The sequence below is a fragment of the Rhinolophus sinicus genome, chromosome 14 (assembly GCF_057876585.1).
Source record: "Rhinolophus sinicus isolate RSI-liver-muscle chromosome 14, RSI-T2T, whole genome shotgun sequence".
Lineage (NCBI taxonomy): Eukaryota > Metazoa > Chordata > Mammalia > Chiroptera > Rhinolophidae > Rhinolophus > Rhinolophus sinicus.
Genome location: NC_142514.1, coordinates 102,002,662 through 102,016,609, shown reverse-complemented (window position 1 = coordinate 102,016,609; position 13,948 = coordinate 102,002,662).

Below are 13,948 nucleotides of genomic sequence, written 5' to 3'. Positions count from 1 at the left end.
AATTTGAAAAAACAGGGAGGTCAGGGAGGGTCTCACTGAGGTGACATCTGAGTAAAGAAGTAAAGGAAGTGACTACTATTCTCCCCATTTACATAGAGAAACATTTTTACCTCAGAATGGAAGCTATCCTCTCCAGCTTAGGGTGTCTTCAGGGAAACTTAATCCAGGGGCAGAAGGCTGGACGATAGAACATCTCGATGGCCCAGGGGGGGCCTCCAGAGTTCTCCAATCTTGGGTTATTTTTTAGTGTCACTCCCTGTCTCTCCAAGAGAGCAGATCTCAACCACAGGCCACATCCCCTTCCTGCTCCCTCAACAGCAGAGGGAGCCCTCCTTCTCTTCCAGTCCTGAGAAGGTGCTGGAATTTTGCTCTGCCCCCTCTTTCCTAGGGAGATGGCCAGTCCGCACTCTGGCCACCAGGAAGCTAAGCTGTCTCTGAGCCTGGGCACCCATAGGCCAGACCTGAGGAGCCCCACCAGGCAAGCCCTGGACTCTCAGGGTCACCCTTGGCTTCATTCCCTGAGGGTCCCACCAATCTCTAAAAAGAGCTTGGGCTTGGAGTTCTGGGCCAGTCAGGGGAGATGGAAATCCTGACTCTGAGGTAAAGGCCAGCTGTGTGAACTTGGAGGTCTTTAGATTCACAAACTGGAAAATGGTGATGGCACATCAAACCAGAGAAAGTGTCTGGCATTGGGTAGGCTCTGAAAAAATGTCTTATTTCTTGTTCTGTTCCTTGTCTTCCATCAGAAACACAAGTTGGCCTATCCCAGAGTCCTTGTTGACCAAGCCATCTGACTCATGCGAAATCCCCAACTGCCATCGGTTTAGTTCAATAAGCAATGACTGTTCAGCACCACAGCAGCTGCAGGGGGTGAGGGATGGCAAGGGACAACAAGGGAGGGACCCTGCCCTGGGAGAACACATAGTACTGCTGACCCTTAAACACTCAAGGCTTAGGGGTACCAGCTCCCCCGCACAGTCAAAAATCCACATATAATTTCTGACTCCCCCAAATCTTAACCAATAGCCGACTGTTGACCAGAAGCTTTACTGATAACATAAACAGTTGATTAAACGTATATTGTATGCTATATGTATTATATATTGCATTCTTACAATAAAGTAAACTAGAGAAAAAAAATGTTGTTAAGAAAATCATAAGGAAAATACATTTATAGTACTGTACATTTTTATTGAAAATAAATCTGCATATAAGTAGACTCACTTAGTTCAAGCGTGTATTGTTCAAGGGTCAACTGTATGAGTTGGGGCTGGGAGAAACACTGAGGCATGAAGTTCTCTGCTGGGAGTTTTTCTGTTTCCAGAGGGGAAAGTACTGGGGTGGCTCAATACCTGGATTCTTCCCCCAACAGAGCTGGCCTTGGAGGCCTGCCCCTGCCCTTGACTTCTACACCTGATCCTGGCCTGGGTCTGCCCGTTCCTATCTCCTTGGAAGGAAGGAGATACCTGTCCACATCTTCCCCACCTCCCTCTGACCATCCCCTTTCCTTTGCCTCCCTTCCCTCCAGCCAGTTCCTGCCTTCCTCCCTCCAGCAACCCGACCCACTACTCCCCACCCAGAGGCCAGCAGCAGTCCCCAGATCCAGGTTTTCAGTTGCCTTACCTTTACTTCCCCCTGAGTTGGGACCACAGGCCAGCCACCAGGCCCATTTATACCTGGTCATTTCCCACCTCTTCATCATTTCCATCTGAAGTGGAGGGAGATTTACATCAGCCCTGTAAACGAACACATGCCTCAAGGCAGCCATACAAAGAGAGGGAAGAGTGACAGAAATCTCACTACTATTTTGAGACTAAACTCCCAGCTGTCTGCTTTCATGGCTGTGCCGGCTGCCACTACCTAATAAATAATGCCTTGGGGGCTCCTTTGTCCTCCTTCATAAGCTTCACTCCTGAATTATCTCCTCAGCTCGCTCTGTGGAACCCTTGAGTGCCTGTCCCCCTTTGCACCCCACTTCTGAGCATCTCCATTTCTCAGAGGACAAGAAAGGGGCTTCCCTCCAGACTTGAGGGGGCCGGGACACAGACCACGTACTTAGAGGCCAGGCAGGGCAGAGAGGAGACACTGAGCCCCCCCTCAAGGGAATAGTCACCAGGAGCAACCCCCTAGGCCAGAGGCCTGCTCCCCTCTCCCCACCCTAAGCCCAGCACTCCTCCCTGAGCCTAGACCAGCAGGGCCACCGTCCCACACCTGTACCACGTCCTCGATCAAGGGTGCTCCTAGATATTGTAAGTGGAGGCCAGAGTGGAGGGTTTTTTTTCTTTTTTTAAGCCAAGAGACAGCAGCCTATGAGCCTAAACGGAGTCCCTGGTCCCTAGCTGGCCTCTCAGCCAACCCTAAGGAAGGCTTGCAGGGGATTCTGCTGGTGGAGCAAATCTGAGACTCCCTGTTTCCAGCAGATATTGGGCCTCTCAGCTGGGAAATGGAAACAGGGGAGGGAGGAAGGACAGGCATACCCAGAAGGGAAACCAGAAAATAAACGTGGGCGGAAAACTTGACGTTGGCCAAAGGACCACCTGATGGCCCTGCAGCAGGTCCGTGCCCTAGAGAGTTTAGAACCCTAAACCCAGGAGCCAGTGTTTCCCTGTCATGGAGTTCACTGTCCTTTGTGTTTTGTTCAGGACCAACAGGTGGCAAACAGGGACAAAGCCCTGCTCTTCCCCCTGTAATTGTCATTTTTCTCTTGCGTCATCAAAAATCCATGATTCGATTGAATAAACTAGGTAGGAAACCTCTGGCAGAACCCCTGGCATTCTCAGCACACACTGGTCCCATCACGTTGAATGGTGGGCAGTGGGCAATGAAGAAGGCTGGCCCTGCCCTCTGGGACCTCCCAAGTCAAAGCAGTCAAGTCCTCTCCGAGACAGCCCTACCTGGTAGCTGCCAGCTGTGCCCGGATGGCTCCAGGGAGTAGCATATGCCACCATCTGGGCACAGTTCTGTTTAGCTGCCACCTATTTCCAAAGAAGGATCTGACACAGCTGCTCTTCCTCATGATTTGCCCCCTTCCCTGTCACTCCTAGGTCCCTTCCATAGGAACACACTGAGAAAGTTAAATCCCACTTCCAAGCGACAGCCCTCTCACACTCAAGGCAGTTTGGTGACCTTCAGAGTTTGCATTTTTCCTACCTGCAAACACCCAGTTCTTTCATTTGCTCCTGGTGTGAGGCAATTTCAAGTCCCCTCACCTCAACACAAGGTCCCAGGCACTGTGGTCCTCCTGAAGTGTGGGCCCAGAGCCCCAGAGCTATTACCCGGCCTCTCCTTCAGATGACACCGGCCAGATGTTCACTGGAACCATCCTTTGGGCTGCTGCTAATTTCCCACAGAAAGCAGTTGCAGACAGACCAGTGATGCTGACAGACAGTTGTGGCTTAAGCCCAGCAGAGGCAAACATGAGTGCAGCTGCACAAGCTAGAGTCACGTATTCACAGAGTAAGTGAAGATGAGGGAGAAGCTCACTCCTGTGACCCGAGACGCCCATGTTCAGACAGGAACATCCATACTCCCCTCTGATCCACCTGAGAAGGCTTTCCGGATGAGGGGTGATTCCAGAAGGTCCTAGAAAGACAGGCAGTAAGACAGCCTGGCACTCTAGAGCTGTCAGGGGGAGCTTGATAGGCCTGGGAGGAACATCCAGAGCAGCGAGTGCTAAGTGGTTTGTAGAATAGATTTTGAGATCGGACAGTTATGGAATCACAGCTCTTCCAGGTACTACCTCTGTGTCCTTGGGCAAATTATTTACCATCTCAGAATCTCAGTTTCCTCATCCATAAAGTGAGAATAATGGTTCCTCTCAAATAGAGTATTTATATCAATGCAATGAAATCATTTGTATAAAACCTTATGTTTTTTATATATAAAACTTTAAATATATATATACATATATTTAATATATTATATATAAAAGCTTGTGTAAAACCTTAAGTGTATGAATAGATATGAATATTCATATCTATTCATGGTTAAAAATATGAAGTACACCAGGAAACAGAAACTCACATTTGCAAAGCACTTGCACATATATTATTTCACTTTGTCCTCAGAACAAAATTGCATGCAATTATTATCACTCTTCTATTTTGCAACAAGGAAGCAGACTCAAAGAAATAAACTTCCCAGTGTCAACAGCTTATAAAGGATAGAGCTAATGCTCAAACCCACATTTTCTGCCTCCACATTTATGTTCTTATCATGATAGTGTCAGTTGCAAGAGAGAGGTATAATGGGTCGTTATGTTTTTAAATTTTCTTGAATATCAATGTGCTGTTTTCATAATGAAGTTTAAAATGTTAAATTTGTACATTCTTGTTAGAAACTTTATCTATATTATTTACAACTCAGAGTAATTTAAAATAAATATTTTATTTTAATGTAATGCTTTTCCTACTTTTATTTTTTCAGCTGCTTCAGATGTGTTTTTATCCAAGCAGATGATAAGTGTGAAGTCAGGAAGGTGAAACCCTGCAGGCTCCCAGATTAATCATGTTGTATTTTGCCAACTGTCACCAAAAGACAGATGTTTATACTGTTTGCTCAATGAAAGGGAAAAGTTACGCTTTTTAAATTTTTGCTTTTTGAATGTGAATTATTAAAAAAGATACAAAATTATCCAGGCTTTACGTCTGGTTAACCTGACGAACTTTAGATATTTCAGTATGTAACTACATTATTCCATTCTTCTGTAGGTTATTCAGAGTTTGGAAAGAAAACATGAGTTTTTCTGTCTTTTCAGCTTTCAAAAGACTTCTCAGTTAGAACCAATTAGTCTAAAAGAATATCATTTTTTTCCTACCCACATGAATATTAAGATTTTGAATAATCGCGTTTGCAAAGCACTTTCTCTTTGTTTATCTCATCTAGCCCTTAGGACAACCCTCCAAGGTAGACAGGTCAGATAACAAGCTCGAGAAAGCCCAGAGAAGCTACAAGTCAGTCCCAGGGCTGGTGGCTTGGCTGAGCCTGGCCGCAGCCGAAGTGCCTCCAAGACTCTGCATTTCACAATGTTAGTGGTACATCCCAAACAGCCTCAGTGGCCCTTAATAACTACAACATGAAAATCATGAAGATATGAACACTTCCCTTGAACTGTATCTATTTCCAACCTACAGAACTTCTTAGGGACCATATGTCTTGACTCAGGTCCCACCCTGACTTGGCTACTTCCCAGAAGTGGATCTCAGCTGTGATCCAGCAAAGATAAGGTCTCCTCTGCCTGCCCCTTAGAGATCAAATATCACGATATGGCTCTTGGGAAACTCTGAAGTACTTTAAGAACATTGGACATTATTACTACAAGCTTAAAACTATGCAAACAGGTCTTCCTACAATTTGTCTTCATTCAACGCTTTTGAGCTCTAAGATGTGTCATTTTATAACACATCAGAATTCAGTTCAGCTTTCCAGGTTTTATATGTTCATATGGTTTCCTTCTCAACCTTAGTTTTCTCATAGTGCGGGGTCCTGATGTTTCTAGCAGTTCCTGATGGAGCCCCCTTAGTCACAGCACTGAGTGAAGGACATTACACAAGGGCAGGACAAGATTTCCAGTCGATTGCCAAAATCCTCCCTAAAAACATCCAGATTGCATTGGCCTTTTGGGCTGTGATCGCCCTTTGGACCACCCACTGGTAGGCTGTATCCAATACCATAATAACTCCTAGATCCCCTTATTGTGTCTAAACAGAAAGCTCAGGGCCCGTGACCCTAGGGTAGTACATGGATCATTTTGCTGTGTTCCCGTCCATTTACCAAATCAAAGCCCACTCACTCAGCCCCTGAAATCTTGTTTAATTTTTGTACATCTGTAAACAATTATTTACCATGTACCGATCGTGTTCCAGGTACTGCTCAGGCCAATAAATTAGAGCAGGACAGCCCAATATTGTGCCTCACCTCATGGCTTTTATCCTTCTATGAGGAGCTTCATTCCCGTCTGTCCTCGCCCTCCACACCTTAGGACTTTACTACTAGAAAAGAACAGCTAATGTGTATTGAAACTTCTTTATGTACAGTGTCTTAGTTAATTGCCACAACAACCTTATGAATAGATTAAGTAATTTGCCCAAGACCACATAACTAGTACGTTCTGGAAATGGAGTTTGAGTCCAAATCTGTTTGACTTCTGAAACTGCTTTTAGTGCTACTCTGTGGCCCTCTACACAATCTCTCAACTCAATGTCAGCTTAAGACGGGGATACATTGGTGGTCTTTCTGACTCCCCAAGAATTCATGAAGCTTTAAATAAGGTCTGTCTATTTAGAGATTCTTGGAGAGTATTCCTTGACAATTCTTTGTGTAGAGAAGTTTCCAATTTCTCTGTGGTTGGTTTTCTGTTCTAAGCTAGCTCCTTATCTATAAAGCAATATAACGTAATGCTTAAGAATTTGGACTAGACTATGGTGAAAAAAAAATAAAACAACACCCTAGGTTGGAATTCTGGTTACAATACTTACAAGTTTACTGTCTGAATCTCAGTTTCCTCATCTGTGTAAGAAAGGGACAAATAATACACATCACATAGGTTATAATATCCCATTATTGTCCCATGGGGTTATGAGGATTAAATGAGGTAACACTCAATAAAATGGTAGTGTATGCTATCATACAACTTATCTCTATCACTTTTTTCAATAGCCTTGGATATTGGAGCTTCTCAACATATTTAGAAAGTCTAAAATGTTGCAAGCTGGCTGCTCTCTAGCTGGGTTAAGATGTACGAGTATGTGTTGAGAAAAAGCGTTTCTCCTGTGTTTTTCTTGTACTCTCACACTACTACCACACTCACAATACTTCTGACACCAGATGTGTAGGTTTTCCTTTGATACCAGCTGGGCGTCCTACACTTTAACTCAATTCTGACACTATCTATCTGGAGATAGCATCAGATCCCACAGGCTAAAGGCTCAGTCCCATGAGACTGCCCACCACTTCAGATACTAACTGCACACAGTAGGTCCCCAGGTTATTCACAGAGGAACTTGGCTATAAGTTCCCCTCTCCTTGGATCCAAAGTTCCCATGACCTCCTCCCTGTGGGTTTGATTCTTTGCCAGAACAGCTTATGGAACTCAGGGAAACACTTACACTTACCAGTTTATTAAAGGACATGGTAAAGGATGCAGATAAACAGCCAGATGGCAAGACACACAGGACGAGGTCTAGGAGGGTCCCGAGCACAGGAGCGTCTGTCGGTGGGGTTGGGATGCTTCACCTTCCTGGTATGTGAATGTGTTCACCCACCTGAACCTCCCTGAGCTCCATACTATTGGGATTTTATGGAGGCTTCATCATGATCAATTAACTCCATCTCCAACCCCTCTCCCTTTCTAGAGAATGGGAAGTGGAGCTGAAAATCCCAAGCTTCTCATCATGGCTTAGTCTTTCTGGTGACCAGCCCCACCCAGGAGCCCTGTAGGAGCCCACCCAGAGGTGCTTCATTAGGACAAAGAACGGTCCTATCACCCAGGACATTACAAAGGACTTAGGAGCTTGGTGTCAGGAATCAGGTAAAAGATGAAATATTAGAACAAAAGATTCTCCTAGCACACCTATTTACAAAGGGCTCAGAAGTCCTATGTCAGGAACTAGAGGCAGAGACCACTATATATATATATATATATATATATATATATATATATATATATATATATATATATATATATATATATAATTATTTTACACTGTATTTCATTCAATTTGGACAGTGTTATTTTTAGCTGAATTAATTGCCAACATTTAAAAATCCAAGGAATTCTGATCGTCTTTCTTCTAATATTTTCCCCATAATATGCACTCAATAAGTACTCACTAATTAATTGATATAATTTTTTTTCATCGCGCCACAATATCTAGCAAAAATCTTAGCAATCAATTAGTCAGTCGGTAAGTCTTTATTGAATCTCTACTATGTGTCCGTCAGGAGTTGCTTAGTAATTAAATTGCATCCACTGAGCTCCCATCACAAAGACAAATTACTGTGAATAGGCTCCACCTCATAGGGTTCTGTGCGTATGAACTGAGCGGATGTATACAGAGCCATTGTACAGACTAAGTGCTCCGTGGAGGTCCCCAATCAGACTCACAGGATGTCAGAACTGGAAGAAAGCTCAGAGAACCCCTTTTCTGAATCACTCACTTAAACCCTGATTCCAGGGTAATCCTCTGATGTCTTGTGGCAGAGACTTTGAGAGGCCAGGGTTTGAAGACCTGCTTCCTGCACTTGGCTTTTCCTCCCAGGCCTCAACCCACACCTTGGAGTCTGAAGGCTGCCCAAGATTCGTTGGTTCAACACAAAACCACAGGCCCTGGCATACAAAGTTCAAAGGTTCAAAGCTAACCGTAAGATTAACCAACTAGCCATCCTCAGCCCCAGCTGGAACCACAGTGGCCGCACCTGCTCTGGGTTCCAGTTTCGGCATGAGGAGTGAAGAAGACCAGAGAGCCCTCCTGTGCCAACACCACCTACCTCCTCTCAGTGCTGTGTGCCCTGGCTTTCCACTCCCCCTGAGTGTCTGGAAGAGCCAGTTCCCCCAGTCTGCACTGGTGTGATGCAATGAGACCCAAATCCTCAGCCCCAAGTTTAGTTTAATTATCCACATGTGCAGATGACACATACAAAGGGACTAACGAGAGGTAATTACCTGGGGTGGGGTGACAACCCAGCTGACTAAGAGAATGCTTTGCTCTAGCTGCAGAAAGAGCTGGAAAGAAAATTGCCAGGAGCCCCTCCTGAGCCTAGAACCTGTCTGGCCTTTCAGGACACCCTTCCCATGAGGTCTCCCACAGCACCCATAGGGGACCCACAGGGATGGAATCCCAGTGGGGGATGGGGCATGTGCACAGATGGTATGAGTTGCCTGCATCTCCAGAGTAGTGTCCAGTCTAGACACACAGGCCCAGTGAGCCGCTCACGGGGCACATCTTACCTGATGTGTCTCCCGCAGGAGCCGAGAGGCAGTCACAAGGAGCAGATTCATTCATTTGTTCCACACACACAGATGTTAACAGCTTTATTGATATAGAAGTCCCATCCCATACAATTCACCCACTTAAAGTATACAATCGAATGGTTTTTAGTATATTCGCAGAGTTATCAACCGTGACCTCAATCAATTCTAGAAGATTTTCATCACCCCAAAAAGATGCACCCTACTCATTAGCAGCGCTCCCTATTTCTCCCCAATTTCCTTCCCCAGCCATAAGCAAGAACTAATCTACTTTCTGTCTCAGTAGATTTACCTATTCTGGGCACTTGGTATAAATGAAATCATACAGTATGTGGTCTTTTGTGCCTGGCTTCTTTCACTCATCATAATATTTTCAAGGTTTATTAATGCTGTAGCTTATATCAATACTTCATTCCTTTTTGTTGTGGATTAATATTCCATTGTATGGTTATGCCATATTTAATTTATCCATCTGTCAGTTGATGGGTATTTGGGTTGTTCCCACTTTTCGGCTGTTATAAATAATGTGGCTATGAACATTTATATAGAAGTTTTGTGTGGACATGTTTTCAGTTGTCTTGCATATATGCCTAGGAGTGAAATTGCTGGGTTATATGACATAACTCTATGTTTAACCTTTTAAGGAACTTTTCCACAAATAATTTCCTATGTGCCATGCCTTGGCTGGATACTGGGGATTCTGAACAAATCTGGTGAAAAAATGTGAACAAATTCTAGTGAACAAAACAGATGAGGTCCTGTCCTCATGGAGCTTCTAATAAGGAAGACAGTCAATAAGCAAATAAAAGTGAATAAGCAAAGTCATTCCACATAGCAATGAAAGGACACTGACAGTGGTTAGTAAAATTACCTAGGTTTCAAGTGTACAATACATCCTCTATACATTATGTGCTCACCACCCAGAGTCAGTTCTCCTTCCATCACCATATATTTGACCTCCCCTGGTAATGGGATTTTGATGTGGTTTCAGTTACATTTCTGATACCTACTGCTGTTGAGCATCTTCTCATGTGCTTGTTGGACACTCCCACAGCTTCTTTGGTAAAATGTTAGTTCAAATCCTTTTGTCTCCCCCACATTTTTATCAAGCTGATTGTCTCTTTATTACTAAGCTGTAAGAATTCTATATATATTCTGAATACTTTTTGCACATTCTGGATATACGTTTTCAAATATTTTCTCCAATCTGTGGATTATCTTTTCATTTTCTTATCAGTGTCTTTTCAAGAGCAGTTTTTAATTTGATGAAATCCAATATATCAATTTTTTCCTTTATGGTTTGTGTTATTCAGACTTATTATGTGTTATTTAGACTTATCTAAAAATCTTTGCCTAACCCAAGGAATTTTTCTCCCATTTTTCTCTACAACTTGTATAGTTTTAGCTTTTACCTTTAGACCTATAATCCATTTCAAGTTAATGTTTGTATGTGGTGTGAAGCAAGAGTCAAGGTCCATTTTTTTTTCATTGTGGATGTCCAATTATTCCAGCATTATCATTGAAAAGACGGTCTATCTCACATTGAATGACCTTAGTATCTTTGTCAGAAACTCAATTGACCATATACACGAGATAAGACAATTAAGTTCACAAACTCATCCTAGAAAAAGTGCTATTAATACATACCTCATTACAGGATATCACTACACTCACCTTCCAAGTACTCCCCTTGGGAAGCTATGCACCAATGCTAGCACCTAGTCCACCCTTCAAAGCAATTTTGGAACTTTTTTTCTGGAATGGCCATCAGAGCTGTCATCGTATTACCCTTGATGTCCTGAATGTCATCGAAATGTCTTCCTTTCAATATTTCCTTTATCTTTGGATAAAGGAAGAAGTCATTGGGGGCCAGATCAGGTGAGTAGGGAGGGTGTTCCAATACAGTTATTTGTTTACTGGCTAAAAACTCCCTCACAGACAGTGCCGTGTGAGCTGGTGCATTGTCGTGATGCAAGAGCCATGAACTGTTGGTGAAAAGTTCAGGTCGTTTGTGTCTAACTTTTCACACAGCATTTTCAGCACTTCCAAATAGTAAACTTGGTTAAGTGTTTGTCCAGTTGGTACAAATTCATAATGAATAATCCCTCTGATTCAAAAAAAGTTATCAATATCGGTGCAAGAAGTTTGCGAACTTAAATGTCCCACCTTGTAGATGGGTTTATTTCTGTACCCACTCTGGGGACAGATCCAGGAGAGCAGTTTCCAGGCTCTTGACCTCACATGGAATGGTGCTGGCTCGGGTAGTAGGTAGCCATCAGCTGTAACCAGTTAGCCATTAGCCACTAATATAACTGCCATGGCTACGCTAGAGGGTTGGTTGGTTGGCAGAGAGGCAGATAGCAGACTACGGCTCCTGCTTCCTGTGTCTCCAACCCAGCCGCCAGCGAGAATATAGTGGTATGACTCCCCTATCTATGGCTCCGTGGGTGTTCCTTTTTGGCCTCACCATATCCTGCGTCCTTGTGCGGGGAGTGGGACCAGAGACCCCCACATGACACCCACAGAGCACATTAGTGTCTGAAGCATGGAGCTTTGTACCAGCCTCTGACCCCCCAAATAGGAATGAAATTAGGGCCTCTATGCAGCCACATGGCCCCTGGACTGGGTTAGGCCTAGGACTCACTGGGAGGAGGCACACACTGGAAAATGGTCTCCACTGAGGAGGAAGAAGGAGAGACTCCTGGGTCACAGCACCTGGCTCTGGCCCCAGCAGAGGGAACATTTGAAGCTAGAGATTTCTTTCAGCTTCTGAGGCAGGACAGAGGAAGAGATATAACTGATTGACCCAGGCCCAGTGGGCACAGCTGAATAGAATTAGCATCAGAAGCTCAGGCAGTCAGAAACAGAAAGACCAAGAGAGCAGCAAAGGAGAGAAAGAGGGAGAGAGAAAAGGAAGGCACCCTACTGTCATGGATAGGGACAAATAAGCCAGCACTTGGAGCTTGGGGATAAATTAAATAATGGGTCCAAGTATAACTAATGCTCTGTAGATGAGAATCAGAACACCAGAAAGGACTTTAAATTATCTAGAGCAATGGTCCTCAATCCTGGCCTCATTTCAGCCTCACTGACACCTGGGTCTCACCACAACCAAATCTCTGGAAGTGAAGCCTGGGCAGTGGTATTTTTAAAGAGCTTCTTTGGTAATTCTAATTAGCAGCCAGGCCTGAGAACTGCTGTCTTAGTACTTCTTCATTTTACAGAGAAGAAAGCTGAGAAGCCGAGTTGGGCAGAGGCTAGAACTAGGATGAGTGATCGTCCTGGTTTGCCTGGGACTCAGGGGGTTCCCCGGAAGTGGGACTTTTAGTTCAAAAATTAGGACAGTCCCAGAATATGGGACTTTCAATGCCAAAACTGGGAAAGTCCTGGGTAAACCAGGACAAGTTGGTCATCCTACTAAAACGTTCATCTCCCTATTTTCAGTTGCTCTTTCCTCTTAAAATGATGGAATAGGTGATTACTGAGTCTGGACAACCAACCAGGTATCTTGCTATTTGATCAAACCCATAATGTGGTAGAGCTTTTTGTTTCTAGCTGCCCCTCAGGACATGACATCGCCTCGGTTCAAATACAAAGCAGTCAATCAGTTAGCCTCAGTAGGGACAGAAGTCCTGTGGAAGCAGGTGGTCTCAATAAAGGCCACATCGAGCTTTGCTCAAACATGTTTCCATGCTGGCTTCCTGCCTCTGTGGAGTGAAGAAGGGGCTTCTCTCCTGGCTAAATTCCCCGAGGGAGAACAGCTTTCATGTCACCAGTTACCTCTCCTCTGTAGCTCTTAGCACAGTGGTAATTTTTACATTTGTGTGATAACTCGTTTGATGTTTGTAAAGATTTTAAACTCAGTGAGGATACAGCCATGTCTGTTTCAGCTTATTATTGCGTCTCAGTACCTAGCACACTATCTGGCACATAGTAGGTGCTCAATAATTGAATGAATGTACACATGCATGAATGGATAATGAATATCATTATCTATTATTGTGCCCAGGGAATAACACTGACTTGTATCCTTATATCACTGGAAGATTTCAATCTGGTAAGAGCTGATACACCCTTGCCTAGTGGGGCCCACACTGTTATGATAAATGTAATCCATATCCATCTGAAATATACAGTTGAACTTTGAACAACATGGGGGAGTTAGAAGCGAAAAATCCACATATAACTTTTGACACTTCAGTATGTACGGGGTTCCAGGCCCTCCGCGGCTACCAAAATCCCCAGATGCTCAAGCCCCCTGTGCAACATGGCCTAGATCAATGCATACAGTCAGCCCCCTACATCCGTGGACTCACAACCACAGGTCGAAAACATAACAGGTATTTATTGAAAAAAATCCATGTATAAATGGACCCACAAAGTTCAAACCCAAGTTGTTCAAAGGGTCAACTGTAGAGGCATAGGAATGATAATAAAGGCAAGAGGGCCTCTCTTCACTACCTGCTTCCTAGGACATGGTGCTTCTGAAAGCAGAGTTGCTAATCACACTCATGTCCAATTCATGCCCCTCCCTGATTCAGTGACCTTTGGCATCTTTATTAATACCTCTGACATTCAGGGCTTGCCAGACAGGGCTCCTGTCACATTCCTAGTACCTCATTGCCGACAGCCTACAGATTCATCACCAGCATCAGATCTCCGTTGAACCTCCCTGTGTTCTAGTGATTGTGCTGAATGCTGGGGGAGCAGTGGCTGGGGTGGGTGTGGGTGAGATAATAGTGACAAATAAGACAGTTCCTGATCTAGCATGTTTTACCATTCTGCGGCTTGGAGAGAAGATACACACTTAGAAAAAGCTCATCAGACTGTAAAGCAGTTTGTAATAAATGCCAGAGATGTGGTACAATCGATAAGTGGTGCCCAGTTTCAGAGGAGGGAGAGGGTAAGACAGAGCTGTAAGTTGGATTAGGCTAGGTGCTGTCCATTGTGTCACCCACATCCCTCAGTTTCCATGCTCAG